Source organism: Pseudophryne corroboree, chromosome 11 (assembly GCF_028390025.1).
Source record: "Pseudophryne corroboree isolate aPseCor3 chromosome 11, aPseCor3.hap2, whole genome shotgun sequence".
In the NCBI taxonomy this organism is placed as follows: domain Eukaryota; kingdom Metazoa; phylum Chordata; class Amphibia; order Anura; family Myobatrachidae; genus Pseudophryne; species Pseudophryne corroboree.
The window spans coordinates 64768623-64792858 of NC_086454.1; positions in this window are offsets into that span (position 1 = coordinate 64768623).

A 24236-nucleotide genomic window follows, 5' to 3' on the forward strand; every position below is an offset into this window, starting at 1 on the left:
GGTGCAGGGGGCAGTGTGTGAGGTGCTGGGTGCAGTGTGTGTGGTGTTGGGTACAGGGGGCAGTGTGTGAGGTGTTGGGTACAGGGGGCAGTGTGTGTGGTGCTGGGTACAGGGGGCAGTGTGTGAGGTGCTGGGTAGAGGGGGCAGTGTGTGTGGTGCTGGGTACAGGGGACAGTGTGTGAGGTGCAGGGTAGAGGGGGCAGTGTGTCAGTGTGTGTGGTGCTGGCATACCCTCCAACTGTACCTTTTTGGCCGGTACAGTACCGTTTTTTTATGTTCTGTACCGGCTAAAAAGGGCTTTGTACCGATTTTTGACTCACTGCATCTCCATTGAAAGTATAGGAAAGGGGGCGTGGCCACACCCCCTTTTAACCACGGCCACGCCCCATTTCCTTATTTGTACCGGTTTTTAAGTGTAAAATGTTGGAGGGTATGTGCTGGGGGCAGTGTGTGTGGTGCTGGGTGCAGGGGGCAGTGTGTGAGGTGCTGGGTACAGGGGGCAGTGTGTGTGGTGTTGGGTACAGGGAGCAGTGTGTGAGGTGCTGGGTACAGGGGGCAATGTGTGAGGTGCTGAGTACAGGGGCAGTGTGTGAGGTGCTGGGTACAGGGGGCAGTGTGTGAGGTGCTGGGTGCAGTGTGTGTGGTGTTGGGTACAGGGGGCAGTGTGTGAGGTGCTGGGTACAGGGGGCAGTGTGTGTTGTGCTGGGTGCAGGGGGCAGTGTGTGAGGTGCTGGGTGCAGTGTGTGTGGTGTTGGGTACAGGGGGCAGTGTGTGAGGTGCTGGGTACAGGGGGCAGTGTGTGTGGTGCTGGGTGCAGGGGGCAGTATGTGAGGTGCTGGGTACAGGGGGCAGTGTGTGTGGTGCTGGGTACAGGGGACAGTGTGTGAGGTGCTGGGTACAGGGGGCAGTGTGTGTGGTGCTGGGTACAGGGGGCAGTGTGTGAGGTGCTGGGTGCAGTGTGTGTGGTGTTGGGTACAGGAGGAAGTGTGTGAGGTGCTGGGTACAGGGGGCAGTGTGTGTGATGCTGGGTACAGGGGGCAGTGTGTGATGTGCTGGGTTACAGGGGGCAGTGTGTGAGGTGCTGGGTACAGGGGGCAGTGTGTGTGATGCTGGGTACAGGGGGCAGTGTGTGATGTGCTGGGTTACAGGGGGCAGTGTGTGAGGTGCTGGGTACAGGGGGCAGAGTATGAGGTGCTGGGTACAGGGGACAGTGTGTGAGGTGCTGGGTACAGGGGGCAGTGTGTGTGGTGCTGGGTACAGGGGGCAGTGTGTGAGGTGCTGGGTGCAGTGTGTGTGGTGTTGGGTACAGGAGGAAGTGTGTGAGGTGCTGGGTACAGGGGGCAGTGTGTGTGATGCTGGGTACAGGGGGCAGTGTGTGATGTGCTGGGTTACAGGGGGCAGTGTGTGAGGTGCTGGGTACAGGGGGCAGTGTGTGTGATGCTGGGTACAGGGGGCAGTGTGTGATGTGCTGGGTTACAGGGGGCAGTGTGTGAGGTGCTGGGTACAGGGGGCAGAGTATGAGGTGCTGGGTACAGGGGGCAGAGTGTGAGGTGCTGGGTACAGGGGGCAGTGTGTGTGGTGCTGGGTACAGTGGGCAGTGTGTGTGGTGCTGGGTACAGAGGGCAGTGTGTGAGATGCTAGTGAGAGTTTGGGTGCAGGGGGCTGTGTATCAGTGAGTGTGTGTGTGTGTGTGTGTGTGTGTGTGTGTGTGTGTGTGTGTGTGTCAGTGTGTGTATAGGGGACTGTGTCAGTGTGAGTGTGGGGTTGGAGAGAGTTAGGGTAGTAACAGAGAGGCTGCCTCCCACCAGAAATGTTGGCCAGCCCCCATCCCGCTTAACAAAATCCGGCTTCCTTGCGCTGGTGTCCGGCGGGCGAGCTGAGGTCAGCAGCAGGCCAGCAGCAGTCTGTATGGTCATCGGCCATCATTTCAGCAGCAGGAGCAGAGATAGTCGCTGGAGCCGCGGCTATGAGAAGTTGCTGGATACCGCCCACTATGCAAATATCCCAGCCGCAGCCAGTGCAGTGAGAGTCCGCCGGCTTGGATATGTGTGATGCCTGGCCTCTCACTGCGCTGGCTGCGGCTAGGATATTTGCATAGAGGGCGGCATCCAGCAACTTCTCATAGCTGCGGCTCCAGCGGGTCCAGCCGCAGCGGCAGCAGTACATAGATGAATCAGCCTCACTTTGTGAAGGAGGTGGGGTAGGGAGAGCACAGCCACCATGGAGATAACGGAGCTCAGCATCAGCCCACTGCTTGTAACAAGTGGTTATGAAGGACATAAAGGTTTCTTTGGACTTCTATTGGGTCTCCTCTGGATATTAGTGCAAATGAATATTTATCAATTCCCATGGATATATAAATAGAGCCATAACTAGACTTTTTGGTGCCCTGTGCCAGAAAGAGGATAGGCACCACCCCATTTTTCGAATGGGGGGGGTGCCAAAATTGATCCCAGAGAAAGCCCATGCTATGGTGCCCCTTTTTTATATATATATTAGCAGTGTCAGCATCAATCCAGCCTGCCTTCAACCCCAAATCAATGGTGTTATCAATAAGGATCTTAATTTTATTAGTTGGATTGCCATTGAGTCGGGCATAGGTTGTAAAATTAGCCAACTGACGTCTGATCTCGAGATCATATTGTAACCAGTCTTGTATTACCACTGCCCCGCCCTACAATAATAGACTGGTTACAATATGATTTTGAGATCTGACACTGCTAATTATCTCAAGGTTGAGTATCCTATATCTCCTATTCTTTATACATTGCCTAAAGTGCATAAGTGGATTGACAACCCACCGGGCCAACCAATTATATCTGCCCAGGGGTCTTTGCTGCAGCCACTTGCAGTGTATGTAGATCAATTTCTTCAACCGCTTGTGTCCAATACCACTAGCTATATTAGGGATAATACAGATTTCCTTGAAAAGATTAAAAATGTTGTACTTCCTGATGGTGATGTATGGTTGGTAACCCTAGACATACAGTCTCTCTATACTGTTCCTCATAGAGAAGGCATCCATGCCATTAGACATCTGATTGAGGCTGCCCATACACGGCCCCCTGTTGAGTTCCTGACTAGCCTGATTGAAATAGTACTGAAGCAGAATTACTTCATGTATGGCTCTGCATACTTTGCCCAAATTAATGGTACCGCCATGGGCTCAAATCTTGCGCCAGCTTATGCCAATTTATACATTGCCATGTATGAATGTAACTTTGTCTTTGAGAAATATAGGCACAAATGTTTATTTTATTCTAGATTTATTGATGATGTGTTTCTACTGTGGTCTGGCACTGGGGACGAAGTGACCAATATGGTCGATTCTCTTAACGCATTAGAAGAGCCCATTAGATTTACGTATGTCATGGATCTTCAGACGGTCAATTTTCTAGACGTTACTGTATGGAGAGAGGGTTCCAAATTGAATACTACACTGTTTTGTAAACAGACAGATCGGAACACTTTATTGCAGGCGTCTACCAACACCCCCCTACATTGAAAGAAAGTCTCCCGATTTCCCAATTCTTACGGGTTCTTAGAATTAATTCCTCGGATGAACTTGCTCATCAAATTGATAAAATGAAATCCAGGTTTCTACAGAGAGGGTACTCATCTATTACGTTTGAGAGATGTTCGAACAAAGCATATCACAGATTCAGACACCCGGAGGATAAAGTGTCCAAAAAGGCTCCTGAGAACCGAATGAGGCATGTCAGTACCTTTGACCATACTTCACATATCACCAAACACATTTATGAACAGAACTGGCCATTGTTGACCACTGATCCAGGTCTGAAACTGCGTGGAACCAGACCCTCAATGTGTGCATACAGAAGGGGTTCTAATCTACATCAGCTGTTGATGCGCCCTACTATGCAGCCTACCAATGAGCCCACACACTGGTTGCGCTCTGGTAGGACCAGCTGCTTTAAGTGTAAGGGGTGCACTACGTGTAATTCAATGATAAGTGGTAGAGACTTTCGTCATCCACATAATGGTACAAGAATACCTATTAAACACAATTTGACCTGTACGAGTGCATTTGTGGTCTACCTAATCATCTGTCCCTGTGGTCTCTACTACATTGGGATGACCAAGAATTCATTTAGGGACCGGATGGCCAATCACAGATACTCAATTCGACAAGCTTTCGATGTTGGTGATACTGATAAACTTGTGGCCAAGCACTTTCTTCAAAAAGGTCACCAAGTGGCTATGTTGCATTGTATGGTCATTGATCGGGTACCTGAACCACTGAGGGGTGGTGATCGAGTTCTGACACTGAAGAAAAAATGGATTCATAAACTTGATACTATTGCCCCACGTGGCATGAATGAACACAATCCCCTGAATATTTTCATTCATTAGTTTACTAATCTATCAGAGTTTAAGGATGACTTATTGAGAATCAGTTTCTGATTCTCATTATTTCGTGAGAGGCACTCTGTGTGTATGCCTACATGTATACTTGATCATCATTTGTGTTTGATCTATGTAGATATATGTGGGCATACTATTATTTCTTAATACAATTGTTTTTATATGTCTTGTTTTTTGTTTTTTCATTATGTAGTTTTTTGTATTTATATGTAGTATGATAATTTTTTGACAGTTTTTGATGTGTTATATTCACCTGTAGGGTGGACTGTGTTTGGTCTCTGCCGGGTCCTTTTGTATAGCACTTTGCGTACTAGCCTATATATCAGTAATGTGATGCTCTTTGTATAACATTGGGTTGATGCTAAATGTTTATTGATTATGGCACATTAACAGTATGTGCCCGATATTGGTGATACTTCATTACCTACCATTGGTGGACGATGACCTGTGACTTCCAGTAATGTAGTGCGAGTCACCACTCCGGTGACACGCATAGTGAGCATATCCGGATACTGTGATTGTATATTCTAAGCATTGACCAAGACCCACATGTTTGTTTATTATTAATGAGATATGATTTTTTGGGGGTTCATATATATGACATTGTTTGGGCAGTGGAACGCAGTGGCTGATATGGGTGATATGTAAATATTATGCTCTGCATACTTCCGGGTTTACGGCCCGTGTTCTCACTGTGATTACTTTTTCGAACTACTCAAATTGATGTATTTATCAGTGTTAATGTCCAATAGCGAACTGCAGACTACGAGGCTGGATTTATTTCAATCTGACACTTACTAACAGAGTCATAGGTTTAATACTTGTAGTGGAACGCATGGACCCGAGCCGGTGGAACGCATATGATGCGTTTCCGGCACTTCCGGGATTACGAACCACACTTGTGTATTCAGATCAGCTGTGCAGTATGGATGGGCTAATACACTAAAAATGTATTCAGGCAAGTATCTATAGCGTTGTGAATTGCAGTGTTATAGCTTATACATGGTACTGATGTTCATGATGCGGTGGTATGGGCTGTGCCTAATTCCCTGATTATTAATCAATTAAGTGATTGTGTATGTGCTATATAAGGGGACCCGGCAGGCAGTGTCAGTATACCTATGGCTGACATGATGACTGGATATCCCTTGTGATTGTCTTGAAAAAGGCCTTAGGGACCGAAACGTCAACACTCTTTTGGTGACTTGGATGTATCAATAGAAGCCCTTTTATCTCCACTTGGATTGGTGAGTGCCCTCTTGTGGGAATTATCTGATCCCATAATACACCTGGTATATATGAAGCCTTTGGGGCTATCTTGAGGAGCACCCCGTGATTGTTGAATAGACAGATGTGAGTGCGGACATTCCAAGAGACTATATATATATATATATATACTAGGTGATTCATCGCGCCCTGCGGGCGCTCTTCACACCGTCGTAAGGGGCTACGCCCTCGTAACCCCTTTATAAAGGTGAAGGTCTAGAATAGTAGTTGTCAAATGTATTGTGGTGGACTGTGGTTTTTGAGGTTGGTTAAATGTTATATGGCAAAAGGGAAATGTGATGGTGATTGGTGTGTAGGGAGTTGTGAGTGTGTGAAGAGTGTGTGTAGGGTACGATGTAGAGAATTAGGATGGGAATGAAATGTAAATGAAAACGCTTTGTTTAGGTAAAGTATGTGAAGGCATGTTTTACATTTGAAACACTTGATTGAAAACTAAATTTTTTGTAAAGTGACTGACCATGTATGGCGGTAACCGTGGATGGTGGCTGGTGGCTGGTGACAGGGGTCAAGGGGTAAGGGATGGTGTAGGTGCTAGAAAGAATTGTATGTGTTGGATTTGTGTTTGTGGGGGCCAGGGGACAGGGTAGGGTGTTGGAAGGTGGGATGGGTGGGGAAGTTGTACATGGGGAGTGTGTTGTGATAAAGGCGGGTATTTGGGGTAGTGTGTTGTAATTTAGGAAGGTGGGGTGGGGATTGTTGTATGAGGATTATGTTTGGCCTGGTGAGGTGTATGGTGTAATGGGTGGGTGGTGTATGTGTGGACGGAGGAGGTTTGGTTGTATGGGGCTTGTGCTTGTGAGGTGCAGGGGGTGTGCTGGAGGTGGGTGAGTTGTAGGTGTGGGTGGGGTTGTGTTGATGGGTAGGTGTTTGTTTATGACGTCAGTGTTGTATGATGTAGGTAGTGTCATTATGCAGGGAGGGATGGTATTCGGTGGTGTGGATGTGGAGGATGGTTGTTTGGGAAAGGGGGTTGTGGATTGGGGGGATGTTATAGAGGGGCTAAAGACAAAGTGGTGTGTACATGATGTGAGTGTTGGGTGGTTTTAATTGTAGAGGGAGGAAGGGTTTGCGGACAGGTATTTTGAGAGGGGGTGTAGGTTGTGTGTATGGCATGTTGAAGGGGGAATCGATGGGGGTGTAAGGTGTGGGTGGGGGTGTATGAGGTGTAAGGGTAGGTTTAATGTTTGGAGTTAATAGGTGTACGTTGGATTTGGTCTGCATTGTGAAGGGGAGTGAAGGGACGGTGGTTGCTGGAGTGTTGTGTGAGAAGGGGTACATGGATTAGGCTATATGGGCGTAAGAAGCTGTGGTTGTTGGTTGGCCAGAGAAAGGGTGGATGGTGGATGTGGTTGGGTAAAAGTATACTGTGGCGTAGGGGTGAGGGTTGGGGGAGGGGGACTGAGGTGCTGCATTTAGTGGAGTTGTAGGTGTGTTTGGTAAGGGTTTGGGTGTTCAAAGGTGGCATGGGGTGGTATGTTTGGATAGGGTGATGTGTGTAGGGAGGTGAGATGTGTGCATGGGAGTGTGGGTGGTGAATAGGCTTGGGGGATGTAGAAGGGTGTGTTGAGGTGCAAGGTGGGATGGATTTATGGAAGTGCTTGTGTGAGGTATTGTGTGTGGGTGTTACATGGATGTGTTTGTGAGGTGGGGTGGTTGCATTACAGTCGGGGGGTGTAGAGTGGTGAGTTTGTGGGTAGTGGAGGTTTGTTTGGAGGTGTGTTTTGGCAGATGGTGCAGGTTGTGTTGTGGTGCAGGGGGTGGTGGATAGGGGTTGTAGTTGTGGGGAGTGTGTGTGGGAGATATTGGGTTATTGGGCTTGTGGGCTGCCCATGTGGGGTTGGGGGTGTTAGAGAGGTGGTTGTGGGGGTGTGGGTGAGGTAGAGAATAATGCAGCGGCTTGGGTATGGGTTTAAGGGGTTGCAGTTGTAAGTAGAGAAATATTGCCTTTACGATATGGGGTAGTGTTGTGGGTTTTGTGGTGTGTGTATGGTTTGGCTGAATTAGTTGGTTGCACAGGGAGAGCGGTGTGTGTGTTATAGGGTTTGGGTGCGGGTGTTGTGTTTTGTTGTGGTTTTTGAAGGGAAGGAGTGTGGTGGAGTCTTAGTTGTAAGGGGTGCGTAGTTAGGTGTGTGGTGTTTTGTGATGTATGAAACTGTGGGGAGTGTGTGGAGTGGGATTGCTGCCTGTATATGTTGTTGCGTAGTAGTGCGGGCTGATGGTGGTGACTGGAGGTGCTGTGTGGGATGCAGATATGGGTGGGTGGGAGGGGGTTGGGGGAGTCTGGTGGAAGTTACCATGGGTGGAAGAGGTGCACATAGGATGGCCGGGTGGATGGTGGAGTGTTTTGTGGGTGCTGTGGTGTGTGCAGGGGAAGAGATGGGAGGGAAGGGAAGGTAAGGGAAGATTAGGGAAGGGGGGTGTGGGTTAGTCATATGGGTAATGTTGTAGAGGAGTGTAGGGGGTGTTTTATTTGTTGAGGTTGTTTTGCGGCTATGGGGTTACTGGGGGAGGGTGATGGTATTGTGATGAGGTGGCTGGGTGTTGGAGAGGTGGTTGTGTCGGTGTGGCTATGTGTGTTAAATGTAGTGTTAGTGTGTTTATTGTTTGGCTGACCCTAGTTGTCTGAGGGCGATGGCTGCAGTAGTTTTGGTTGTTGGGTGGTGGTTGAGTCAAGATGGTTAAGGTGTTTTGTGTGTGGAGGGGGGAGAGTTAGATTAAGGCACATGTGTTTGTGGGGGTTTGGGGGCAGCAGACAGTGGGGTCTGGTAAATAGGCAGGTGGGGATGGTAGGCGGCATATAGAGTAATGTGTTGGTGCGGTCCACAGCAGCGTTTGGCTGTGGCTCCTGGGCAGTGTGTACATGTGGGAGTTGTGGAGGGGGACGATGCAGAAGGAGTGTGTGGTGCTACGGGTGTGTTGCGGCTGTCAAACAGCGTTGTATGTGAGAGGCTGGAGGTGGGAGCTGGGGAGTTGTGTTTGGGGAGGCAGCCTGTGGTGGATTGTGGTGCGGGTGTATTGGGGATTTAGTCCTGTGCTTCATGCGAGAGGCTGGAGGTGGGGAGGAGGGGGGGTGGTGGAGGCAAGCAGCGTTGATGCGGTGTGCGGGTATCTTGGGGCTCCCGTCCCCCGCCTTCATGTGAGAGTTGGAAGCTGGGGATGGTGGCTGTGGTGGGTCGGGGTGCTGCCGGCTGGCGTGGTGCGGTGATGTGAGAGGCTGGAGGTAGGAGCTGGGGAGGGGGATTAGCGGAGGCTGGCTGTGGTGGGTGGGAGTGGTGTGTGTGGTCGGGCCCCGTGCTGCGGGTGATGACAGGCTGGAGGTGGGAGCTGGGGAGGGGGGGTTAGCGGAGGCTGGATGAGGTGGGTTGGAGTTGTGGGGTGCGGCCGGCCCCCGTGCAGTGGGTCATGAGAGGCTAGAGGTGGGAGCTGGGGAGGGGGGTTAGCGGAGGCTGGATGTGGTGGGTGGATCTGGGGGTGCGTGCAGCCCCCATGCTGCGGGTGATGACAGGCTGGAGGTGGAAGCTGGGGAGGGGGGTTAGTGGAGGCTGGATGTGGTGGGTCGGGGTGGGGGGTGCGTGTGAGAGGTGGGAGCTGTGGAGGGGGGTTAGTGGAGGGTGGATGTTGGGGGAGGGGGGTGGGGGCTGCTCCCGTACTGGGGGTGATGACAGGCTGCAGGTGGGAGCTGGGGAGGGGGTTTAGGGGAGGCTGGCTGTATTGGTGGGGGGTGCGGGCTGCTCCCATGCTGCGGGTGATGAGAAGCTGCAGGTGGGAGGTGGGTAGGGGGGTTAGTGGAATGTGGGTGTGGTGGGTTGAGGTGCGGGTGGCTCCCGTGCTGCGGGTGATGAGAGGCAGGAGGAGGTAGCTGGGGAGGGGGGTTAGTGGAGGCTGGATGTGGTAGGTCGGGGTAGGGGGTGCGTGTGAGAGTTGGCAGCTGGGGAGGGGGGTTATTGGAGGCTACATGTTGGGGATCGGGGTGGGGGGTGCGGCCTGCTCCCGTGCTGCGGCTAATGAGAAGCTGCGGGTGGGAGCTGGGGAGGTGGGTTAGTGGAGTGTGGTTGTGGTGTGTTGGGGTTGGGGGTGCACTGGGTTCCCGTGGTGCGGCCGCTGAGCGACTGGAGGAGGTTGCTGGGGAGGGAGGGTGGCAGAGGCAGGCAGCGGTGGTAGTTGCGGCTGTCTTTTGGTTGCCGTCCTCCAGCTTCATGTGAGAGGTGGGAGGTGGGGATGGGGGTGAGTGGAGGCTGGGTGTGTTGGGTCGGGGTGGGGGGTGCGGGTGGGTCCCGTGGTGCGGGTGGGAGCTGGGCAGGGGGGTTAGTGGAGTGTGGCTGTGGTGTGTTGGGGTTCGGGGTGCGGAGGGTTCCTGTGGGGCGGACGGTGAGAGAGTGGAGGAGATGAGGGGGAGGGAGAGTGGAGGAGGTAAGGGAGAGTGGGGGAGGCAGGCAGCGGTGGTAGTTGTGGCTGTCTTACGGTTCCCGTCCTCCGGCTTCATGTGAGAGGTGGGAGCTGGGGACGGGGGTGAGTGGAGGCTGGCTGTGTTGGGTCGGGGTGGGGGGTGCGGGTGGGTCCCGTGCTGCGGTTCGGGGTGCGTAGGGTTGCTGTGGTGTGGGCGGTGAGAGAGTGGAGGAGGTTGCTGGGGAGGGAGGCAGCGGTGCTAGTTGCGGCTGTCTTGCCGTTCCCGTCCTCCGGCTTCATGTGAGAGGTGGGAGCTGGGGACGGGGGTGAGTGGAGGCTGGCTGTTTTGGGTCGGGGTGGGGGGTGAGGGTGGCTTCCGTGCAGCGGGTGTGAGCTGGGGAGGGAGGTTAGTGGAGTGTGGTTGTGGTGTGTTGGGGTTCGGGGTGCGAAGGGTTTCCGTGGTGCGGCCGCAGAGATAGTGGAGGAGGTTGCTGGAGAGGGAGGGTGGCGGAGGCAGGCAGCGGTGCTAGTTGCGGCTGTCTGTCGGTTCCCATCCTCTGGCTTCATGTGAGAGGTGGGAGCTGGGGACGGGGGTGAGTGGAGGCTGGCTGTGTTGGGTCGGGGTGGGGGGTGCGGGTGGCTCCCGTGCTGCGGGCGATGAGAAGCTGCAGGTGGGAGCTGGGGAGGGGGGTTAGCGGAGTGTGGCTGTGGTGGGTTAGGGTGCGGGGTGCGAATAGCAGGTGTCATTAGGAGTGTGAGTGGGTGTTTGTGGTGGGGAAAGCAAGGGAGGGGTGTGTTGGTACCTTGCTCAGTGGGGTCAGGTGTCCGACCAGTGCTGGTTCCCTGTGATGATGGTGGCTGGATTGTGTGGCTGTCCATCTAGGCACTGGTTACAAGCAAGTGGCTCCGCCCCGGCCAGCCCTGTGAGTCCACCCAGCGTTATGGCCAGGCACAGAGTCACAGATGTAGCCAAATATATAGGAGATAGATATATATATATATATACTCTCCTCAGTACGGTCCGGCACTCTCCACTCCACCTAGGAATTGGCTCCAGTGCCTTCCACAAGGAATATGGTTCCTTATATAACAACAGAGTAGAGGCGGCAATCGGAGACTGTGCAAATAGGTGGAAAAAGCCAGTGTATTTATTCAACATTTCGAGGGTCGAACCCTCGTCTTCAGGAACCACAATACAAGTGTGACAAACTGTGTAAAAAACTTAAATAGCTTACCCCTCCATAGGACGCCAGCCCACGGTGTGGAAGCGGAGCCACCGGGGGCTGGCGTCCTATGGAGGGGTAAGCTATTTAAGTTTTTTACACAGTTTGTCACATTTGTATTGTGGTAACTGAAGACGAGGGTTCGACCCTCGAAATGTTGAATAAACACACGGGCTTTTTTCACCTATTTGCACAGTCTCCGAGTGTCGCCTCTACTCTGTTGTTATATATATATATAAAAGCGATAATCCGTCCTTCTGTCTTTCTATACAAATACACAGTTTACAAGCGAAGATCGTGAAATTTCACATACAAGCGTATTAAAACACGGCGGAGGCAACTAAAACAATTAGAAATCCCTAGCACCCCTAGCGGGGAAGACAGCAGCACAGAGTATATCAGCAGACAGCATAACTCCGGATTTGCTGGAGCAATGTACTCAAAAATTGGTACACATATGCCTTACAATCTGGAAACAAACACTGTGGGGGGGAAGACACCCCTAGCACCCCTAGGGGTGGGACAGCAGCACAGAGTATGTCAGCAGACAGCATAACTGTGGAAGGCCTGGAGCAATTTACACCAAACTTGGTACACATCTGACTTACAATCTGGGAACAAACTCGGTGGGGATTAGACACCCCTAGCACCCCTAGGGGTGAGGCAGCAGCACAGCGTATTTCAGGAGACAACATAACTCTGGAATGCCTGGACCAATTTACAACAAACTTTGTAACCATATGACTTACACTCTGGGAACAAACACTGTGGGGGTAACACACCACTAGTAACCCTAGGGGTGGGCCAGCAGCACACACTATATCAGGACATGCATAATATGTCAGTGATGACAGGGCTGCATGTGACAGGGCCAGTGACATGATGTGAGGAGGGGAATGCAGGTAGCACGATCCCACAGACTATAATGGAAGTAGCACAGTCCCCCAGCAGCAGAAAGTATATCAGGAGATACATAATGAGCTACGCTCAGGGGCGGATCCAGAAAAAAATTAGAGGGGGGGCACTGTGATTGGGAAAGTGTAGTTGTGGGGTGTGGCAGTGACGTGCGGTGAGGTGAGGCAGGTGAGTCAGAGCCTTTCCTGTCATACTAACGTATATGGAAAATACAAAGAATATATTATAAATATCTTCTTTGTATCTAATAATTTGTATTGTCAAATCTTTGGAGTAAAAAGTCTATGGCAGGTGCCTATGGATGGACATCGCAAGCCTACCATCAAATGATCTTTCGATGTGAAAAAAGAATTAGATAGAAGAAAAAAAATCATATGATTAGCGCATGCACAAAAAAAGTCCTGTTTGCGCATGTGCAACCCTGTGCAGTATGGTGGCCTGGGATCGGACTTGGGGCGGGCCCATCACTACACCATCAAATGTTTACCATTAGATGGCGGCAAACATTGGAGGAAAAAAACACTACCATCGCAACAAAACATCGATGGTTGCAAACCATCGTGATGCGATGTCCATCCCTACCCCTGCCTACTTTTACCGCACATCTCTGATCAAAGCTCACCAAATTTCCAGCAGTATCACCTGTGTACAATGCCCACATGTATATACTGCTGCACCTGTGTATAATGCCCACATGTATATACTGCTGCACCTGTGTATAATGCCCACATGTATATACTGCTGCACCTGTGTATAATGCCCACATGTATATACTGCTGAACCTGTGTATAATGCCCACATGTATATACTGCTGAACCAGTGTATAATGCCCACATGTATATACTGCTGCACCTGTGTATAATGCCCACATGTATATACTGCTGCACCTGTGTACAATGCCCACATGTATATACTGCTGAACCTGTGTATAATGCCCACACGTATATACTGCTGAACCTGTGTATAATGCCCACATGTATATACTGCTGCACCTGTGTATAATGCCCACATGTATATACTGCTGCACCTGTGTATAATGCCCACACATATATACTGCTGCATTTGTGTATAATGCTCACGTGGACCCTTTGGCTCATATATTGTGTGTAAATCTGGCTCTGGTAGTAGCCAATGCATCCTCAGCCAGTTGCCTCAATGCACGTTCTTGCTGGACGGAGGCTGCAGTAGGGTGAGCGAAAGATCTCTCAACTGCTTCTATGCCTCTTAAGGCTAAAAGGAGAGATGGCGTAAACTAACGTGAACAAACTCTGAAAAGCTTTGCTGATAATAATGGGACTGCGATCTGTAGTGCTAATTAGCATTCAGCAAGAGATTTTGTGAAATCTCCTGCATTATGCTATTAGTATATAGCCACAAGCCATAAAATTATGCAGAAACTTCAGTTTCTACATCATTTTATGGTAAACTGCTTGATAGATAGGCCCAGAGGCGGATTGGCCATAGGGTTTACAGGGAAGATTCCCGGTGGGCCGATGCACCCGCGGGGCCTGTTTTGTTTGAGGACATGTGGTCCTTTATATAGACATAATGAATAAGATGCAAAAATAAGATTTTACTCACCGGTAAATCTATTTCTCGTAGTCCGTTGTGGATGCTGGGAACTCCGTAAGGACCATGGGGAATAGACGGGCTCCGCAGGAGACTGGGCACTCTAAAAGAAAGATTAGGTACTATCTGGTGTGCACTGGCTCCTCCCACTATGACCCTCCTCCAGACCTCAGTTAGGATACTGTGCCCGGAAGAGCTGACACAATAAGGAAGGATTTTGAATCCCGGGTAAGACTCATACCAGCCACACCAATCACACTGTATAACTCGTGATACTACACCCAGTTAACAGTATGAAATATAACTGAGCCTCTCAACAGATGGCTCAACAATAACCCTTAGTTAGGCAATAACTACATACAAGTATTGCAGACAATCCGCACTTGGGATGGGCGCCCAGCATCCACAACGGACTACGAGAAATAGATTTACCGGTGAGTAAAATCTTATTTTCTCTGACGTCCTAGTGGATGCTGGGAACTACGTAAGGACCATGGGGATTATACCAAAGCTCCCAAACGGGCGGGAGAGTGCGGATGACTCTGCAGCACCGAATGAGAGAACTCAAGGTCCTCCTCAGCCAGGGTATCTATTTTGTAGAATTTAGCAAACGTGTTTGCCCCTGACCAAGTTGCAGCTCGGCAAAATTGTAAAGCCGAGACCCCTCGGGCAGCCGCCCAAGATGAGCCCACTTTCCTCGTGGAATGGGCTTTTACTGATTTAGGATGCGGCAATCCAGCCGCAGAATGCTCCAGCTGAATTGTGCTACAAATTCAGCGAGTAATAGTTTGCTTAGAAGCAGGAGCACCTATTTTGTTGGGTGCCTACAGGATAAAAAGCGAGTCAGTTTTCCTGACTCCAGCCGTCCTGGAAATATAAATTTTTAAGGCCCTGACTACGTCCAGTAACTTGGAATCTTCCAAGTCCCTAGTAGCCGCAGGCACTACAATAGGTTGGTTCAAGTGAAAAGCGGATACCACCTTAGGGAGAAACTGGGGACGAGTCCTCAATTCTGCCCTATCCATATGGAAAATCAGATAAGGGCTTTTACATGACAAAGCCGCCAATTCTGACACACGCCTGGCCGAAGCCAAGGCCAATAACATGACCACTTTCCACGTGAGATATTTCAAATACACAGTTTTAAGTGGCTCAAACCAATGTGATTTTAAGAAACTCAACACCACGTTGAGATCCCAAGGTGCCACAGGAGGCACAAAAGGGGGCTGAATATGTAGCACTCCCTTTACAAATGTCTGAACTCCAGGCAGTGAAGCCAGTTCTTTCTGGAAGAAAATCGACAGAGCCAAAATCTGGACCTTAATGGAACCCAATTTTAGGCCCATAGTCACCCCTAACTGTAGGAAGTGCAGAAAACGACCCAGCTGAAATTCCTCTGTCTTCCTGGCCTCACACCACGCAACATATTTTCGCCAAATACGGTGATAATGGTTTGCGGTTACTTCTTTCCTGGCTTTTATCAGCGTAGGAATGACTTCTTCCGGAATGCCCTTTTCCTTTAGGATCCGGAATTCAACCGCCATGCCGTCAAACACAGCCACGGTAAGTCTTGGAACAGACAGGGCCCCTGCTGTAGCAGATCCTGTCTGAGCGGTAGAGGCCATGGGTCCTCTGATATCATTTCTTGAAGTTCTGGGTACCAAGCTCTTCTTGGCCCATCCGGAACCACGAGTATCGTTCTTACTCCTCGTTTTCTTATTATTCTCAGTACCTTTGGTATGAGAGGCAGAGGAGGGAATACATAAACCGACTGGTACACCCACGGTGTCACTAGAGCGTCCACAGCTATTGCCTGAGGGTCCCTTGACCTGGCGCAATATCTAGTTTTTTGTTTAGGCGGGACGCCATCATGTCCACCTGTGGCCTTTCCCAACGGTTTACCAACAGTTGGAAGACTTCTGGATGAAGTCCCCACTCTCCCGGGTGTAGGTCGTGTCTGCTGAGGAAGTCTGCTTCCCAGTTGTCCACTCCCGGAATGAACACTGCTGACAGTGCTAAGACGTGATTTTCCGCCCATCGGAGAATCCTTGTGGCTTCTGCCATCGCCATCCTGCTTCTTGTGCCGCCCTGTCGGTTTACATGGGCGACTGCCGTGATGTTGTCTGATTGGATCAGTACCGGCTGGTTTTGAAGCAGAGGCCTTGCCAGACTTAGGGCATTGTAAATGGCCCTCAGTTCCAGAATATTTATGTGTAGGGACGACTCCTGACTTGACCAAAGTCCTTGGAAATTTCTTCCCTGTGTGACTGCCCCCCAGCCTCGAAGGCTGGCATCCGTGGTTACCAGGACCCAGTCCTGTATGCCGAATCTGCGGCCCTCTTGAAGATAAGCACTCTGCAGCCACCACAGTAGAGATACCCTGGTCCTTGGAGACAGGGTTATCAGCCGATGCATCTGAAGATGCGATCCCGACCACTTGTCCAAGAGGTCCCACTGAAAGGTTCTTGCATGGAACCTGCCGAATGGAATTTTGCTTCGTAAGAAGCTACCATTTTTCCCAGGACTCGTGTGCAGTTATGCACCGATACCTGTTTTGGTTTCAGGAGCTCTCTGACTAGAGATGACAGCTCCTTGGCTTTCTCCTGCGGGAGAAACACTTTTTTCTGTTCTGTGTCCAGAACCATCCCCAGGAACAGTAGGCGTGTGGTAGGAACCAGCTGTGACTTTGGAATGTATAGAATCCATCCGTGCTGTTGTAGCACTTCCCGAGATAGTGCTACTCCGACCAACAACTGCTCCTTGGACCTCGCCTTTATAAGGAGATCGTCCAAGTACGGGATAATTAAAACTCCCTTTTTTCGAAGGAGTATCATCATTTCTGCCATTACCTTGGTAAAGACCCTCGGTGCCGTGGACAGTCCAAACGGCAGTGTTTGGAATTGGTAATGGCAATCCTGTACCACAAATCTGAGGTACTCCTGGTGAGGATGGTAAATGGGGACATGTAGGTAAGCATCCTTGATGTCCAGGGATACCATGTAATCCCCCTCCTCCAGGCTTGCAATAACCGCCCTGAGCGATTCCATCTTGAACTTGAATTTTTTTATGTATGTGTTCAAGGATTTCAAATTTAAAATGGGTCTCACCGAACAGTCCGGTTTCGGTACCACAAACAGTGTGGAATAGTAACCCCGTCCTTGTTGAAGTAGGGGCACCTTGACTATCACCTGCTGGGAATACAGCTTGTGAATTGCCTCTAGCACAGCCTACCTGCCTGAGGGAGTTGTCGGCAAGGCAGATTTGAGGAAACGGCTGGGGGGAGACGCCTCGAATTCCAGCTTGTACCCCTGAGATACTACTTGAAGGATCCAGGGATCCACCTGTGAGCGAGCCCACTGATCGCTGAAATTTTTGAGGCGGCCCCCCACCGTACCTGGCTACGCCTGTGGAGCCCCCGCGTCATGCGGTGGACTCAGAGGAAGCGGGGGAAGAATTTTGATTCTGGGAACTGGCTGACTGGTGCAGATTTTTCCCTCTTCCCTCGTCTCTGTGCAGAAAGGAAGCGCCTTTGACCCGCTTGCTTTTCTGAAGCCGAAAGGACTGTACCTGATAATACAGTGCTTTCTTAGGCTGTGAGGAAACCTGAGGTAAAAAAAATTCTTCCCAGCTGTTGCTGTGGATACGAGGTCCCAGAGACCATCCCCAAACAATTCCTCACCCTTATAAGGCTCTATGTGCCTTTTAAAGTCAGCATCACCTGTCTAGTGTCGGGTTTCTAATACCCTCCTGACAGAATGGACATTGCATTAATTCTGGATGCCAGCCGGCAAAATATCCCTCTGTGCATCCCTCATATATAAGACGACGTCTTATGTTCGCAAAATAGTATCCCTGTTTGACAGGGTTACAGACCACCCTGCAGCAGCACTATCTGCAGGTCTCAGTCTAGTACCTGAGTGTGTAAATACAGACTACAGGATAGCCTCCTGCTTTTTATCAGCAGGTACCTTCAAAGTGGCCGTATCCTAAGACGGCAGTGCCACCTTTTTTGACAAACGTATGAGCGCCTTATCCACCCTAGGGGATATCTCCCAGCGTAACTTATCCTCTGGCGGGAAAGGGTACGCCATCAGTAACTTTTTAGAAATTACCAGTTTCTTATCGGGGGAACCCACGCTTTTTCACACTTCATTCACTCATTTGATGGGGGAACAAAACACTGCCTGCTTTTTCTCCCCAAACATAAAACCCTTTTTTAGAGGTACTTGGGTTAATGTCAGAAATGTGTAACACATTTTTTATTGCCGGGATCATTTAACGGATGTTCCTAGTGGATTGTGTATATGTCTCAACCTCATCGACACTGGAGTCAGACTCCGTGTCGACATCTGTGTCTGCCATCTGAGGGAGCGGGCGTTTTTGAGCCCCTGATGGCCTTTGAGACGCCTGGGCAGGCGCGGGCTGAGAAGCCGGCTGTCCCATAGCTGTTACGTCATCCAGCCTTTTATGTAAGGAGTTGACACTGTCGGTTTATACCTTCCACCTATCCATCCACTCTGGTGTCGGCCCCACAGGGGGAGACATCACATTTATCGGCATCTGCTCTGCCATCACATAAGCCTCCTCATCAAACGTGTCGACACAGCCGTACCGACACACCGCACACACAGGGAATGCTCTGACTGAGGACAGGACCCCACACAGCCCTTTGGGGAGACAGAGAGAGAGTATGCCAGCACACACCAGAGCGCTATATAATTTTGGGATTAACACTATATTGAGTGAATTTTTCCCAATAGCTGCTTGTATATACAATATTGCGCCTAAATTGTGTGCCCCCCCCCCTCTCTTTTTAACCCTTTGAGCCTGAAAACTACAGGGGAGAGCCTGGGGAGCTGTCTTCCAGCTGCACTGTGAAGAGAAAATGGCGCCAGTGTGCTGAGGGAGAAGCCCCGCCCCTTTTTCAACTGACTTTCTCCCGCTTTTTCTGGAATACTGGCAGGGGTAATTTTACATCTATATAGCCTCTAGGACTATATATGATGTAGATTTGCCAGCCAAGGTGTCATATATTGCCCTCAGGGCGCCCCCCCCCCCCCAGCACCCTGCACCCTCAGTGACCGGAGTGTGAAGTGTGCATGAGGAGCAATGGCGCACAGCTGCAGTGCTGTGCGCTACCTTGGTGAAGACCGAAGTCTTCTGCCGCCGATTTTCCGGACCTCTTCTTGCTTCTGGCTCTGTAAGGGGGACGGCGGCGCGGCTCCGGGAACGAACACCAAGGCCAGTTCCATGCGGTCGATCCCTCTGGAGCTAATGGTGTCCAGTAGCCTAAGAAGCCCAAGCTAGCTGCAAGCAGGTAGGTTCGCTTCTTCTCCCCTTAGTCCCTCGATGCAGTGAGCCTGTTGCCAGCAGGTCTCACTGTAAAATAAAAAACCTAAAATAAACTTTCTTTCTAGGAGCTCAGGAGAGCCCCTAGTGTGCATCCAGCTCGGCCGGGCACAGAAATCTAACTGAGGTCTGGAGGAGGGTCATAGTGGGAGGAGCCAGTGCACACCAGATAGTACCTAATCTTTCTTTTAGAGTGCCCAGTCTCCTGCGGAGCCCGTCTATTCCCCATGGTCCTTACGGAGTTCCCAGCATCCACTAGGACGTCAGAGAAATAATTTGCATATATGAAAATGACTTTGCCACTTAGCCTGTGATTGCAGATGATCTAGTGCAGCCGTGGCCAACGCGTGGCTCTTGAGCCGCATGCGGCTCTTTCTTTATTCAAATGTGGCTCCCAACACTCAAAGTCACCTGACCACAACAGATCCTGGAAACCGGTGCACTCCAGCCAGACACACAGCAGCACTACGGCGACTGAAAACTGAGGGAGCCAGATACTGGGCTGTAGTGACATATGAGGGTGGGCTGGAGTGACACAAGGGGGAGCTGGCTGGAGTGACACAGAAAGATCCTGGCAGGAGAGACATAATGGGGGAGCTGACTGGAGTGATAAAGGAGGGTGCTGGCTGGAGTGACACATGGGGAAGCTGGCTGGAGTGACACAGGAGGGTACTAGCAGGAGTGACACATTCACACATGGGCTGGCTGGAGTGACACAGGAGGGTGCTGGATGGAGTGACACAGGAGGGTGCTGGCTGGAGTGACACAGGAGGGTGCTGGCTGGAGTGACACAGGAGGGTGCTGGCTGGAGTGACACAGGAGGGTGCTGGCTGGAGTGACACTTGGAGGAGCTGAAATGTATTATGTGAATATGGCTGTTTCAATATATGTTATGTGGATCTGGATTTTTTTTATTATCTTATGTGGAAGTGTCTCTTTCAATGTATTTTACGTTGATTCTGGCTTTAAAATATATTTTATGTGAATCTGGCATTTTCATTGTATTTTATACCAGGGGTGTGGCCTAGCAGGCACAAGGCCACACCCCATTTTTGCACACGCGCCTTCGGCTTGATGTCGGCTCTTTGATGTACCTAACAAGATGTTTTGGCTCTTTGTCTCTGACTGGTTGGCCACCCCTGATCTAGTGTATGCTCTGTCTGCCTGCTTGGCTGACATATAAGATTGAGTGAATAGTGTTTGGGATACGGTTGGTGTAATAAGCAAGAAAATAAATCTTTCTAAAGAATTATATAGTTTCCTATATTCTAAAGGTGTATCATATAATGTGCTCATAATATTTAATTTTATTTTCTTTTAACTTCCCCCTTGATGCTGGACATGCCCACTATCTGGAAAGTGTTGGGGGGAGGGTGCTGCTGTCTTGGCCCACGGCTACACCTTACACCTCTGGTGCTGCCCATGTGGGGCCACTAGTACAAATTTTTTCCAGGGCCGCTTTTTGTTCCCAATCCGCCCCTGGATAGGCCCCATAGAGTGTGAGTAAGTGCTCTATGAAAACACTACTAACAGTAAAGTAAAATTGTTTAAATAGAAATGTTTTGAATACCATTTGCTAAAAGACAGAATTTGTCTAATTGTAAGCATTCAAATCTATATTTTATTTTAAAACACATACATTTTCCACCTGCTACATTACTGTATATCACAAGTATTCTCCATTCTGAATATAAATGCAGAGCACATGGATTTATTTAATAAACATTTACCTGTATTTAAAATTCACAAAGATCTGCCATTAACGGTGATGATGTAACGCTAATAACTGAAAAGTAAGCCAAATAATAAAGCACATTCTTTAGAATATAAAATGGGTCCCTGGAAGGTTTTGAAAATCTGTGATGTTATATATTTACAATATTTTAATATATGGCAACCAGGCTTTTATGTACCTACTCTATCAGAAAACAATAGGATTAATTCGTTTTATGCTGTCCTTCTGTATTCCTGGCTGTCTCCTGTTTGTTTTATGTTGACCCAATGACCTGTTGTACTTTATTGTCTGGGTCAGGTCAGGAATGCGGCAGAGTTTAGGGTTTTATCCTGCACCTACAAAACTCATTGAAGCAGACTAGTAAATGCATATACTCAGAGCAGCACAGACACACTTATAGTTGAACTTACTGTAGCTGCCGTGTGTGGGCAATAAGTCAATGCATGTTTATGTATTACTGGCACAGTTTCTGCAGCAGCCCGCCCCACATACTGGCTGGTGGGATCCCGTCTGTGTGTGACTGTGTGAAGAAGAGGGGAGAGGAGGTTGAAAAGCATATGTTGGAATCTCCGTGTCTCCCTCTGCCGTAAATTGGAGCATTCTTTTGACCTCACCTTCCCTCCCGTCTTCACTCTTCTGATGACTGACAGGCAGCTGGGGCCGGGAAGCTTGCAGAGCAGAGCTCAAGGAGGCGGAAACCGCGGAGCTGCTGCTGAGCCTTTGACCAAGCTGCTGCTGCAGATACTATTAATGCCGGCAGCAAGTACAATAAAAAAAAAAACCTGAAAATGAAAGGGGGGGGGGGGACTTGCCTTGGTGCCCCCTCCCTGAATCCGCCAATGGCTACGCTATATAAGAAACTGTAAATAAATCGATCATTTCACAGGGGCAGTGACATCATGTGAGGAGGGGAATGGAGGCAGCAAGAAGCCACAGACTGAGAGTTGTATAGTGGGAAGTGCAGGGACCCTTGGGTGACCAAAAAGGGGTCCAGCCACTACACAAAGTGCATCAGGGAAGCAAGATATGCCTATATACTAGCTATCCAACCAACGTAAATTAACAAACAACTATCATTCTAATTTACCATCCTCATCCCGTAGCGAAGCACTGGTATTCAGCTGTCTACAATGTTATTTATATTGGCCCTCATTCCGAGTTGTTCGCTCGGTATTTTTCATCGCATCGCAATGAAAATCCGCTTAGTACGCATGCGCAATGTTCGCACTGCGACTGCGCCAAGTAACTTTGCTATGTAGAAAGTAATTTTACTCACGGCTTTTTCATCGCTCCGGCGATCGTAATGTGATTGACAGGAAATGGGTGTTACTGGGCGGAAACACGGCGTTTCAGGGGCGTGTGGCTGAAAACGCTACCGTTTCCGGAAAAAACGCAGGAGTGGCCGGAGAAACGGTGGGAGTGCCTGGGCGAACGCTGGGTGTGTTTGTGACGTCAACCAGGAACGACAAGCACTGAACTGATCGCACAGGCAGAGTAAGTCTGAAGCTACTCTGAAACTGCTAAGTAGTTAGTAATCGCAATATTGCAAATACATCGGTCGCAATTTTAAGAAGCTAAGATTCACTCCCAGTAGGCGGCGGCTTAGCGTGTGTAACTCTGCTAAATTCGCCTTGCGACCGATCAACTCGGAATGAGGGCCATTGTGTTTAATATTTACATTTATTTTTGAAAACAGACATTCTTAAAATCCCGGGCAACACCAGATATATATATTTTACATTGAACATTGTGGATACTAATCCAGTCTATTTCTGGTTATATACAGGGCTGTAACTAGGTGTAGGTGTGATTGTAAAGTGTGCACTGCACACAGTGCTGCAGGGTAGGGGGCGCTGTTGGAAGCACTTGTCAATTATGAATTATTTACAGTAATTACTTTTACTTGCAGCTTCCTCCCTTTTTGAAGCCCAGCATCTCTTGACTGCCCCTGTCTCCTACCCCCACCCGTACTGTCAAAGTCGAAAAATATTGCAGTACACACATCACGTACAAACAGCACACAGATGGCCTCCGCGCGTGTACTTGTTTTGCTGTGCGTGCACATATTCGCAATTTGCGTAGGGTCGCTCCCGCGGTCATGCGCATCAGTGCGTGGTATGGGTATTTACGGTAGAGTTTGTGAACGCATGGAGAGCTATCAAAACACATTACATATTTAATCCAAATAGTGCACAATGTACACATAGTCCCCCTGCACCACACTAGAAAATAACAACAGTTTAAATGGTTTCAGAACAAAGGGATTCACCTTTACAGGACAAGAGGGGACAGACTAAGGTTATAAGGTGGTGTTTGGTATCCAGCTGTAGGGTATTTTAAGGGTAACACTCCGGTGTTGGTCTGCGGAAGATCGCATGTTCCTGCGGATAGTTATGTGCAGAAGCAGAATATAGATATAAACTGTATTTACTGTATATTATGTATGCGGCGGGAATCCAGAGGAGACCACCCACAAGCGCAGTTGGGAAAGACATCGCCTACCTTTTCAAATCGACCTATGACCTCTCCTGTACTGTAAAAGTGCATTCCTGTGTCCAATGGACAAAGGGATTACAGTATCCATTGTATTGCTTTTGGAAGAATTGTATAAATAAAGCCTGCTGCAGCCTGGCCTGGCAGAAGACTCACAAAGTTATCTATCAGATGACCGGGGACCAGCCGGGTTGCGCAAGCGATTCCAATCATGTATGTACATTGACTGTAGCCATTATTCTGTTATATTGTTGTGTATTGTAGTGTATGATTTGTATTGTAAACCCCCTTTCAGCAAATATTACGCTGTGGTGTCTGAACCCAGTGGTTTAACTACAAATCGGTGTTGTGTCTTCCTTTTCCTGCTAAGGTTTAAGAGTGTATTAGTAACGCATCGCATTGCTGTATAAGGTTTAAAGTGTATCTTTGGGTGTGTACACGCTGTGTGTACTTTGTACCCCCAGCGCAGCGTTTGTACGCTAAGTCCGTACAGTGATACGGGACTCCGTACGCAAACAGTGTATAAAGTACGAAGCATATGTATTAAGTATAGCGGCCGCAGCGGCTAAAGGTTTAAAGTGTATTTAAGGTGTGTTTAAGGTATAGCTTTCTTTCCTGTAAGATAATCGACATTATCAATTGGGGGCTCTCCGGTTTTCCACATTTTTACTGCCTAACAGGTCACAGCAGACTTCATCTATCAGCATAAGGGTGGACAGGTATCCTACGTATCCTTTTCTTAGTCGGTGGAGGCACTGAAAACCCTACTTAATTGCTGATTAGATGGTGTCTGGTCTGTATGGTTTGTAGGGATGCTGGTAGAACTCGTAAGATAAACAGAAAAAAAAGCTATTTAAAATCTGTGAATTTATTTTTTGGCACCAAATGCGTAC